The sequence below is a fragment of the Neophocaena asiaeorientalis genome, unplaced genomic scaffold, assembly GCF_003031525.2.
Source record: "Neophocaena asiaeorientalis asiaeorientalis breed wild unplaced genomic scaffold, Neophocaena_asiaeorientalis_V1.1 scaffold44, whole genome shotgun sequence".
Lineage (NCBI taxonomy): Eukaryota > Metazoa > Chordata > Mammalia > Artiodactyla > Phocoenidae > Neophocaena > Neophocaena asiaeorientalis.
Genome location: NW_020173678.1, coordinates 1100692 through 1112982, shown reverse-complemented (window position 1 = coordinate 1112982; position 12291 = coordinate 1100692).

The following is a 12291-nucleotide window of genomic DNA, read 5'->3' as shown; positions in this document are numbered from 1 at the left end:
GGGTGAGGCCGGTGCCCCAGCTGTGCAGGGTGTGCCCCAGCCAGAGTGCCCCACCCAGGCCACTCCCCTAAACTGCTGTCTATCACAGGGTTGGCAACTCTGGCCCCCAGGGCAAACCTGGGGCAGTCTGTTTTTTTAGTTTTTTAAAAATATTTTATTTACTTGTTTGGCTACGCCGGGTCTTAGTTGCCACGTGCGGGATCTTTTAGTTGCAGCACGTGGGCTCTTAGATGCGGCGTGCAGGATCTAGTTCCCTGACCAGGGATCGAACCTGGGCCCCCTGCACAGGGAGCGCGGAGTCTTACCCACTGGACCACCAGGGAAGTCCCTGATTTTGTAAATAAGGTTTTATCGGAAACAGTCTCGCCCTGTCACTTACATATCTTTTAAGGCTGTTTTTGTGTTACAACGGCAGAATCGCATGGTGGCAAGGGAACTTGTGTGGCCTGATAAAACAGTCACTCTCTGGCCCTCTGCAGACCCCTGCGCTACGTTAAATCTCTGTATGTATCCCCAACAAATTCCTGGAAACCTCCCCGCTGAGGGAACGGGGCGGGGGAACAGGGAGCCCCCTCGGATGGGTATTTTTAAGAAGAGCTTTTGGTGGATAGGGAGGAGGGGGTGTCCTCCAGTGGAGAGGTGGGGGGCTTCTTAGCCCTCTGGCCCTCAGTGCGGGGTGACACTGGAGGACCGAGGGATAGCTCAGAGGCTCTGACCAGAAAGTATGAAAACCGCAGCTGTGAGGGGAGGGTCGGATGGATGGAAACAAGATGGGCTGGGTCACAGGGAGGCCAGGGCGGCTGCAGGAGCTGGGAGAGGGCTCCAGGCTCGGCCCTCGTGACAGTGAAATAGAGATGTCTGTCAAGTGATCCTGGGCCCTGGCGGCTGCAAGGCCTGTCGTCACCCCTAAGCTCGCAAGGGCTTGCACACTCTTTGCTGGGCCCACAGCTGATGGCCATCAGGAGGCTGGGACCAGCCTGGACGGTGCAGAAAGAAAAGCAGGTGAGGTCGGAGAGCCAGGAATCCTCCAGGGAGAGCGTGAGGACGGTCTGTCCGAAGGGTCCCCCCCGAGAGCCCGCCCGCACCTCCCCTCACCAGGGAGGGCTACCCATGCCCGGCTGGAGGGGGGACCTCTGGGAGAAGTCAGAGTCTGACAAACACCTGCTGGAAGCTTCTCTCCAGGCCCATCCTCTCTGGGTGGTTGAAACATGGCCCCTGGAGTCGGGCAGTCCAGGCGTGAAAGCGAGCTCTGCCACTTCCTGCTCTGGGACTTTGATCAGATAATTTAGCCCCTCTCCAGCTTCGTTCCTGCACTTGGCAAAACGAGGATTAAATAACACCTGCTTTGCAGGGTTGTTGGGAATTGTGAGATGGTATTTGAATAATATGTAGCAGAGTGGCTGGCCTGGGCTAAGTCCATACACGTGGGGGCTAGAGAGTCAGTCCAGTTAATCAATCCTTTCCCCTAATTTATGTTCATTTGCTCTTATTCTAGGCTTGAGCATTAAAATAAATAGTTGGCAAAAAAATAGCAGATACTTCCACTGATTTAGAACTTAAGGGGCCCTGATGGCTCAGTGTTTGGTGTAGGGCACAATGTAACTGGAGTAGAACATTCTGGAACAGGATGGCTGGCCTTCCTAGTCCCTCTGCACTGAACTATCCAGGACTCTGTCGGGAGGCCTGGAAGCCTGGTCCACCTGAGCCCTGGTCTTGACCCTAATATATGCAAGAGGCGTTACAGATGTCCAGGACCCAGAGCCATGCAGGCCCCCGGCGCCATGGAAAGAGAAGCCGGCTCTGAACCGTGAAGCTCACGTCTTGAGCCCACGGACCCGGCCGGGGCCCCCACCCCACTGTCCCCTTGCAGGGAAGGATCTGCCTTGCGCTAAGTGGACGCCTCTCCTGCCACGGGGAATCTGCCGTCTAGTCGGTGGCTGAAACCCCCAGAAGCTCTCCCTCCCTCTCCCCTGACGTTTGGGGCCAAAGCCTCCCAAATACCAGACTCCTTTCTAAAGTATTCAGTAAGCGCCTAATGTGTGCCAGCCGCCGTGTCAGGCATTCTACTCAGGTCGGGGCATTTGGGGGAGCCCACCGCCAAGAGGGAGACCCCAGCTGTGTGTGCGCGTCATCACGTCGGGAGCACGTGTTCCAGCTTCCTTCCTGGGATGGGTTTTCGGGCCCTGGGGTGACCGAAGGAGAAGGTGGCCTCTGTTTTAGGGCCCAGCCGGCAGGCCAGCTGCACTTGGCCGTGATTGATGGCCTCTATTAACAGCAGGATGTAAACGGATCGGGTGCGCCGTGCCATGCGGCTCTCCCCCCTGCCAAATCCCACACCAGGGAATGCTTTTCAGCTGCCCAGCCTGCTGCCCCCGGCGTGAGGACAGTGTCAGAGAACGGCTCTGCCGGGCTGGAAACCGCTTTGGAAGCAGGAAGCCACTCCATTAGCCCTTGGGGAGAAAAGCCCAAATCCTGGAAGCCGACTTCTCCTGGGTTGTGGGGGGGAGGAAAGCCAGTTAGGGAGGACATTCCAGAGCGACCCTGCGGTCAGGTGTGTCCCCTGGGCAGGTCCCACACCCTGCCTGGGCCTCAGTTTCCTGCCAGGAGCCTCCTCCTCCAGTTGGACTCACCCAGGGCTCTGATCACAGGGACCTTTTTGAAGTCACCCTCCTCCCCTTACTTCATTCCTGAGACAATCCCTGCAAATAAGTCTTTTCCCACCAAGTCGCGCCCCCGACACACACCCGCCTCCTACCCTCCTCTGACCAAGCAGGTAGGTTGGTCTCCTTCAAGTCAATTACAGGCTTTTTGAAAAACAAAATTAGCAAGCGTGCCAGAGAGGGGTGTGAGACTCACAAGCAGCGGAACCTCTCCACTCCTGAGGGGCTTTCACTTTCCAATACTCGGTGGGGTCTCTCTTTTATCCCTAAAAGGCAGTGAGATGCCTCAGGCTTGGTTCCACCCATTGGACAGGTGAGAAAACTGAGTCCAGAGAGAGGCTGTGATCTGGAGCGGGAGCAGCTCCGAGATTGCGGTCGGGGCCTCTGACCCCTCCCGGAGTCTCTGTCCCACGGGCCCCTGAGGACGTGAGCCGAAATCCTCTGAAACCGCCGGTCCCTCCAGCTATGACAGCAATTGGAGGTGCTTAAGGAAGAGTAAAAGCCACTGATCAGTGTCTCCGTGCTGCCGTGTCCCCTGGCATCAGCGGGGCCTGCAGGAGCAGTGACCTCCGGGCTCAGTAAATCAGGCGGCACCAGAGCCCGCGGCCAGCGCCCCCCACTGTGCCCGGCTCGCTTTGCAACCCGAGTGTCTGCTTCCAGACGCCGTCTGGATGGGCAGGGGCCAGGGCTGGAGCCCAGGACACCCACGGGACCGTGCAAGCGCCCCCATGGCTCCAGGAAAAGGAGGAGACTCCCGCCCCGCAGCGTTCTCCCCCAGCCTGCCAGACCCAGGCTGGGGTCCTGTCGGGAAGGCCTAGGGATGAGAGGCCACCGCAGCCCAGGCCCGGGGATTTGTCACATTTTTCCCCGGGTTAATTACCACCGCAGGGAATCCCAGCTGCGCCCGTCTGGGCACAACAAGCCTCTTTGCTGTTGCCGGGTGGGGAATCTCAGTCTTTCTCAGGTGACAGCTGCTGGCCCGGGACAGAACTGTCCTTATTCTGGGGGCGCCACCTCCCCAGAGGACCCCAGCTGTCCAGTCATGGGCGGAGCCTCACTGGTGGGGGACGGGGATTGGACAGTCAGGGTGTGAGGAGACCCATGGGTAGGGCGGGGGCCACGCTGGGGGCGCAGGCGTCCTCCTGGGCCAACCCACCCCACTCACCCCCACACGCTGCACTTGCCCTTTGCATCTACAAGGGGCAAATAGGTAACCTTTCCATTTTTGCACCGGCTTAAATAATCTCGGTGTCGATCACAGCCCTGGACACTCAGCGGGCGCCTGACACCCGCTGTGGATGGCGAGTCCACCAGCGCATCTGTCTCCTGGGGGAGTCGTGTTCCCAGCTCGCTGGCACCTCCCGCTCAGTGAGGACACATCACATGTGCTATCGGTGAAAACTCAAGCATCCAGATGGATGCATTTTTCACTTCTGAAGATAAGCTAGAACAGAATGAAGATTACTCCTGATGAAATGTATCACATACTCACTCCCTTGAGCTCTGAGGTCCTACCCTGAGCCGGAGAGAAGAGGGAGGTATACGTGGGGGACCCTTGACTGTCCCTTCCTTGATAAAGGCCTCCGATTTCAGTCTGGGGGCTGACCTTTCTTGTCAAGGGGCAGATGTGAGACCTGGCTAGTCCAGGGGACTGAGTCCCTCCCTGGACTTTGAGTACTGAGTTGTGGTCCAAGGATGAGGGGAAACCCGTCTGCTGCCGGTTTGCCCCTGCGGCGTGCCACAGGGGTGCTGTAGCTTTTGTCCTCTCCACACCTTGCCTTTCAGCCATTTCTTAGGTTATATGGATTTCCCACTTCTTTCCACAAACTCCCTTTTCCCTTTGGTTAGCAATCGGTTTCTGTTACTTACAACCAAACACCCTGACTGCCCGAGTCGCAGCCAGTGATTGGGAACACGCGTCACTCATCATCTGGGCTCCCTCGGGAAGCAGCTCAGTGAATTTGTCTGGTGTTGAAGGATTCTTAATCCATCCTCAGTTTTGTAGACGCAGAGCTGAGGTTCCAAGAAGTCCAAGGTCACACAGTCAGACTCACAGACTCTCAGAGTTAAAAGGGAGCTTAGACTCATTCTTCCAACTTTTCATCGGACTCCTGAACTCCCCCGAGTTAGCTTCAGCCAGTGACTGTCGAAAGATGTGCGAACACCTCCGTGACAGCAAAACCGTCTCTCCAGGCAGCTCCTTCCATCTCCAGATGCCCTCGTTAGACACCTCCTGTGATGCTCCCCTGAGAGTTTTCTCTGTTGTGTCCACCATTGGGGTCCTGCACTACAAATTCCGTTCCTCTCCCCCTGACAGCCCTCAGATGGCCGCAGACAGCCACCCGCCCCAAGATGTCTCTGTTCCAGGACGGTGTCCCACTTCCTACAGCTCTTACTCGTGTGGCAGGGTTTCGAGGCCTTCCCCACCTGGCCACTGTGCCCTCCGTGTATCCTGTCCTCACGGCAAGTTCATAAAGTGGAACAGAACCCCCAGCCGTGGGCCTGTGATGCAGCGTGGAGCCCGTCACCACCTCCCTTGGTCTGGACCAAATGACCTCTTGGGTCCTAACTCCTGCCGAATCAGCCCGTCTGTCCCGTTTCGTTGTTATTCACCAACGTATCCTCAGTTTCTTACTCAGGTCTCTGAGCCTGTATTTGTATAAGTGCGAAGCTTAGCTTCAGCCTTCATTTCAGTTGGCACAAGGTCACGTGGATGCTGGCTCCATCCTCCAAAATAGCCCTTGTCCTGCACCCACCTCTCCCGCCCACCTCTGCCCTTGCACACAGCTTTGCGGTCTGCTGGGCATATGTTCTCCCTCCAAGTTCTTTAGCCAAATGTGTTCCCCCCCTAAAACTCTCCCTTAGAATTATGTTTACCGGAACACTGAAAAGCGCCCTGTTAGTCAGAAAGTCCCTACAAGAATCTGAAAAAGGTTTTGATCGTCTCTCTTCCTCCCCTGGCAGATGCACGTCCATATTTTCATGCAAGGTTATGTGACAGCAGGGGGCAGGGGTGCGGGTCACCTGGAAGTCTCATGTCCTGATGGAGCGGAAATCGGCACATCTGGTTTGGCAATCTGGTAGTCGTTACGGAAGATAAATGTGTGCGGACTCCGTGGCCCAGAAATTCCCCTCCCAGGGGTGTGCCCAGGACAGATGAGAGCACAGGTCCTCCAAAGACACCGCAGTCACCGTAGCTCTGCTCCCAGCAGCCTCCAACTGGAAACAGCCCCGATGTCCACCTGCAGCAGAATGGACAATTGCGGTATAGTTATACGATGGAACGTTATTTGGCAATGCGAATGCGTGAACTACTGCTCTGTACAACAGCACAGGTAATTCTCCCAAACAGACGATGGGCGCGAACAGCCAGACGCAGATGAAGAGTAGGTCCGCTGTGGTTTCATTACAGGGTGTTCAAAGGCGGGCAGGAACAGGTGGTGTTGACAGAACTCAGAACACTGGGTTCCTTGGGAGGGAGGGGATGCCTGCTGACCGGGATGGGGACGTAGCTTTCTAGGGACCTGGAGATGGTTTATACCTGTAGTTACACAAGTATACACCTGCATCAACTAAGATTTGTACACTTTAGGGACTTGCCTGGCAGTCCAGTGGTTAAGACTCCGTGCTTCCACTGCGGGGGGGCGAGGGTTTGATCCCTGGTCGGGGAACTAAGATCCTGCATGCCACACAGCACAGCCTAAATAAATAAACCATTAAAAAAAAAAAAAAAGGTGTGTACACTTTATTGTATGTGAATTACAACTCATGCGAAAGTTTAAAAAATAAAAAACTACATATCTATCCAAGTAAAAAATGTTCTCCCGTCCACAGGCACGCAGAATCATCTCACTTCACACACACGCGCCACACTTGGTGAAATGACAATCTGGTTTAGTGCTCTTGCCTTATGTTTGGGGAAAGTGAAATTCAGACGGGACGTACGCCCTGCTCAAGGTCGTACAGAGACCTGAGTTTTACAAACGTAAAAATGCGTCGAGCTGGACACTTGGGGTTTATACACTTTACTATAGATTTGTTATAGCTCCATAAAAAAAAAAAGTTAAAGAAAAAACAGCCTGTGGCAGGACTGGGTTTCTTCTCTCCCTTTTGGCTGCTGGTGGAAAGAGGGTCCTTGCTGAGACAGTAAGTCCGAGTCATTATGCAGACAATAACCTAAAAGTTATCATTCTTCTGACAACACACATTGTACTTCTACAAGTCATGTTATTATCCTACAGATGTCTAAACAGCCAAGTGAGCCCCCGGTATGCTGGTCGTAAGTAAGAAATCAATCACGCCTCGGGAGTAGACCTGTGTTGGACTGTTTCACAGGACTTCCTTACAGCAGCTCCATTAGGGGTCACGGCAACTAACACCCTAAGGCGAAGCTCAAAAACGTAAAGTTAGCTGACCTGAATCCAGTCAGGAAAAACGCCGAGTATTAGGTGGACACAGGGAAACCCGTGAAGCTCAGACATGTGATTTGGGGGAGACTGGCCGAGAGCAACCCGCGACGACCACTGAACCCACCCTGGGCTGCCATCCTAGCCGATCGAGCCCCCCCCCCGCCCCCCCCCAACACGAAGTGAAAAGAATTCCCTTTGGCAGAAATTACAGACATAAAACGCTGTCTGGAGACTTGCTCTCTCTTTCTGTGTCCGCCCTGAGCATTACACGCCTGGCCCCGGGCAGCAGGCCTACCCCTTCCTCCATCTCTAAGGTGCAAATTTACCTTTATGAAAGAGGCCTGGTGAGTATTCTGAGAATTGTTGGGAGATCTCAGCTCAACTAGGACTTTCCTGAATATCACCCTGGTAGTAATGAACATATATATATTTTCTCTCAAAAAAGTGATAAAACGTGACCCATGCTCATTAAAGAAAAAATTCTAAACAAGAAAATTTACTTTTCAAGTAAAATCAGTTGTTCACTGTTCTTGCCTTACCCGCCCCTGTGAAAAACAAGCAATGAACAGAAACATTTGTATGAATGTTATTTCTTTTTCTATCTTAGATCTACCTACCTACCTATCATCTGTCTGTCATCTACCATCCATCCATCCGGCCCTCATCTAGAGAGGAGAGCAGACATCTGTCATTTTGCCTGCTCTGCGTCCTATTGGTCCTGATAGGAGTTGATCACAGGGTCTCAGCCTCCCCAGGGAGGTGGGCACACAAACCAGGCTGGCCAATCAGAGTTATTCACCATATGCTGGCCACAGTGATTGGCTGATGGATCGACTTGTGATCCAAGCAAAGCCAGTTAGGGTCTTCCCTGAGATTTGCCACATCTGTGTTCTGATAGATCACTTTTTCTTTGGTGTCCACAAACCAGGATGCTGTAGGCCTGAGGTTATTAGCGACATCTTTCCAACTGTGTGAAATGATCCAGGTCACAGAGGAAAGCATAACCAGAGATGGACAAAGGGACAGAGCCCTGAGGATACCAGTTGATCTACTGGATCCAACCATGCCTGAAGCCTGATCTACATGTAAACTTCCCGGGTATGTGAGCTAATACAGTCTTCTTGTTTTAGGTTGAACCATATGAAATTGTCATTCATCAAATATATATAAACATTACTGCTAATATTCTTTCTATTTAATTTGCAGGAAAATGCAATATACCTAGAGGCCAAAATTTTAGGAATCCGAGGTTCTCTGAGTCCTAGAAATGACTACCAAAAAGTCTCTACATTTACAGAACCAAAAAGTGTGCATGTAGAATTTAATTTACAGAAAAATGGATTCCAAATGGTAGAATCCGACCTGCTAATACTCAGGAAAATTATCCGGGAGTTACTGGAGCAGCATTTCCCGAAGTATATCCCTCGGTACATGAGTCTTTCAAGATGCTTCTCAAAAAAAGAGTTTATTGTCAAAATGATGGAGAAATATTATACACAATTGTATTGTTTAAAGGGATTCACAACGTGTATTACCACACTGAAGCATCTAAAAAGTCCTGCGGTAAAATACATCTATGTAATTTGCTTTAAGCTAAGACTTCCCAAACTAATGTATTCATAGAGACCACATTTCTCCCCAACAGAGTAGCATCCCATGAATTATTCCCAGAAGCGTATTTTGAAAAACACTATCATAGAGTATTGTCAGCAAGTCCGCAGAATGTTAGGAGACAGGGTTCTGTAAACCAGCAGTGCTCAAAGTGTGGCCTGAGGACCCAGTGGATTTGTAAGGCTCTTTCGGGGAGATCAGGAGATGAAACTATTTTCCTAGCAATTCTAAGATGTGATTTGGCTTTTTCACTCTCATTCCACTGCAAGCATACCGTGGCGTTTCCCAGAGGGTAGGTGACATGTGATATCACAAGGGGCTGAGTGGAGAAGCAGATGTGAGAACCCAGCTGTCTCTTATTAAACTAGACGTTAAGGAGATTTACCAAAAAATGTAAAACAATGCCACTCTTCTCATTCAATGTTTTCTTTTTTCTTTTTTCTTTTTTTAAAATTGTTCTAATGTAATAGAGGCTTAAAGGAAGACAGAATATTTATTTATTTTTATTTATTTATGGCTGTGTTGTGTTGGGTCTTCATTTCTGTGCAACGGCTTTCTCTAGTTGCGGTGAGCGGGGCCACTCTTCAGCGTGGTGCGCGGGCCTCTCACTGTCGCGGCCTCTGTTGTTGCGGAGCACAGGCTCCAGACGCGCAGGCTCAGTAATTGTGGCTCACGGGGCTAGCTGCTCCGCGGCATGTGGGATCTTCCCAAACCAGGGCTTGAACCCGTGTCCCCTGCTCTGGCAGGCTCATTCTCAATCACTGCGCCACCAGGGAAGCCCTCATTCAATGTTTTTTTTGGAAAATGTAGTGGGGTGTTTTTTTTTTCCATCAAAAGATGTGTTTGTCTGCCATGGGTTTATTATTGTTATTTTAAAACAAGTAAATGAATGTGAAATTTCTGTTTTAATTTTAATGCTGTAAATATCGATAGACATGACGACATAAACAAAGCTCTTTGAGGGTCCTCAATAATTTTTAAGAGTGTAAAGGGGTTGTGAAAATGGGGAAAACACTTTTGTGTGTGTGTGTGGGGGGGGGGTACGCGGGCCTCTCTCCGCTGTGGCTTCTCCCATTGCGGAGCACAGGCTCCGGACGTGCAGGCTCAGCGGCCATGGCTCACGGGCCCAGCCGCTCCGCGGAATGCGGGATCCTCCCGGACCGGGGCACGAACCCGCGTCCCCTGCCTCGGCAGGCGGACTCTCAACCACTGCACCACCAGGGAAGCCCAGAAAAACACTCTTGTTTCCCTTATTGTATTCAGAAGTGTGCAGCAACACTTCTGACACCAGATGCGAGGGTTTTCCACAAACCAAGCAATTCTTCGATGCCTGCTGACTGTGTGACGCTAACTGCAATTAGCGCAGACTCATGGGTTCAGGACTTATTCCCGTAAGGCTGACCCCTCTCCCCCCACTTCAGGTCCAGTGACAAGTCCTGCTCGTCGCCTGTGCTTCTGACCGATGGGTGTAGATTAGGGTTCCTGCACCCTGTCCTTGGGCTCAATGATTTGTTAGTATTGCTCCCAGAGCTCAGGGAACTGCTTTCCTTACTAGATCACCAGCTCATTATGCAGGGATACAACTCAGGAACAGCCGTGGAAGAGACAGTAGGACAGTCCCTGGGGGAGGCGCCGGGGACTCCAAGCCCCTCCAGGTGCGTCATGTTCACAGCACCTCCACATGTCAGGAACTCAGGAGCTCTCTGGACACTGTGCTTCGGGGGTTTTTACGGAGGCTTCATCACGTAGGCACGATCGATTATTAACTCTCCGGAGGACAGACGGTGGGGCTGAAAGTTCCAAGCTTCTAATCATGGCTTGGTGTTCTTAGGGAGCAGCCCGCACCCAGGAGGCCACCAGGAGTTGGCTCGTTAGAACAAAAGATGCTCCCATCACCCTGGAAATTCCACGGGTTTGGGAGCTCGATGTCAGACCATCCGATCATTCAGAAAATTAAAGATTTTAGGAGACCTGTGTCACGAACTGGGGCAGAGACCTATATATATATAATTTTTTTTCTTATTATCTCATAGGACATGAGACCCAAAAGTTTTAAAACTGCCATTCTAAATAAATCCCTTCAGGGGAAAATGAAGCCCCAAGGGGCTGGTGCTTGGACAGGAGCGCATCATTCAAGCTGAACCCAGATCTTGTGATTTCTGGCCCCGAGTCTTACTATAACCCCACCCTGCCTAACACACCACTGAGAGTGGGACACCAACGAGCCAAACCCAAGATATTTGACGCGGAGAAGAAAATGCAAACCCAAGAGAGAACTGTTATCCTATGCTCCACGGCACCCTCATGTTTGAGCATCGCAGGGGTGCGGGCTGAGCCCAGACAGGGCAACAGAGGGAGGGGGGTGCAGGGCAAGGCCACGCACATGACGAGCCTGGAGAATAATTGCGGGTAGAACGTCCGGCAGCAAGCGGGTCCACAGTTTACATTTACATATGTGTGAACGTGTGTGTGTTATTACACACGTACATGTGTGGATGTATATATATTAGACTGGACAGAATCGATGTCCCGTATTAAACTTTAGATAGAATAACACTTTGATTCAAAGTTTTGCTCAATTGTCAATAAATAGTTATTCTTTGAGCAAGCATTGCCTTAGTTAGTGTTGGGAGAGCGGCGCATCTGTGAGGAGGTGAGCTTGGAGGGCCGAGTCCAGGCCAGCGCCCAGCTGGGGGCGTGTGTTCGTCAGCAGGGTCCCCTCTGCCCCTCTCGCCCTGATGCCGGGGAGTCCGGCCGTGGGCAGAGGAGAGACATCCTCAGGGAACCTCACGCCCTCGCAGGGCCTCCAGGGACCCTGACCTGCCATCTGCGAGGGGTGTGTCAGGGCTCCTCTGTGATCCAGAACACACACAGTGCCTGAATTCTACCCTTGGGCTTTGTTTTCTGTTCCGGTCGGCCGGTCGGATGACCCCTTGGGGCGGCTGTCCCCTGGGAAGGCTGAGTCGTGGCTGCTAATGGAACAATCAGGAACTTAGTCATCTCATAGGAGCCTGAGGCCACGAGACACGGGACAGACAGGCCTTGCAGGGTTCTAGAGGGAGACAAGGGCCGTGCCATGGATGCCAGGAGGGGGGGCACAATCTGGGGATGATGACAGCAGCCCAGTCTCTGTCCAGGAGTGCCCAGAATGGGTACAGAGAATGGGGAGGAAACTAGACCTTCAGCTCTGGCTCCGATGCCTTTAAGGCCAAACTGACACAGAGTTGTTCGGGTGAAAGCAGGTACAGGAGAGGGAAACCAGGGCCTGCGTTCTGCCCCGAGCCCTAGGGCTCCAAACTCGGGGCAGGATGAAGAGTAACAGCCCCACAAGGAAGCAGCAGGATTGGCCCCCTCTGCTGGACAGAGCCCGCTCCTGAGGTTACCTGGTCTCAATCCAGTCCCAGAGCCCGAGCCGCAGCCCCGCTCATTCCCCAGCTCCCCCGGGCTCTGCTGGCACAAAGGTCTGGCCCCAGCTCATCCCTCTGCCCTCCCTTCCCATCACGTGCCCTGGGCTTGAGCCAAATGGAACCCCATGCTCCTCCTCCGCTACGTGCCTCCTCCCAGCCCATCTCTGCTCCGCTACCCTCTCTCCACTCGGGACGCCATCCCCT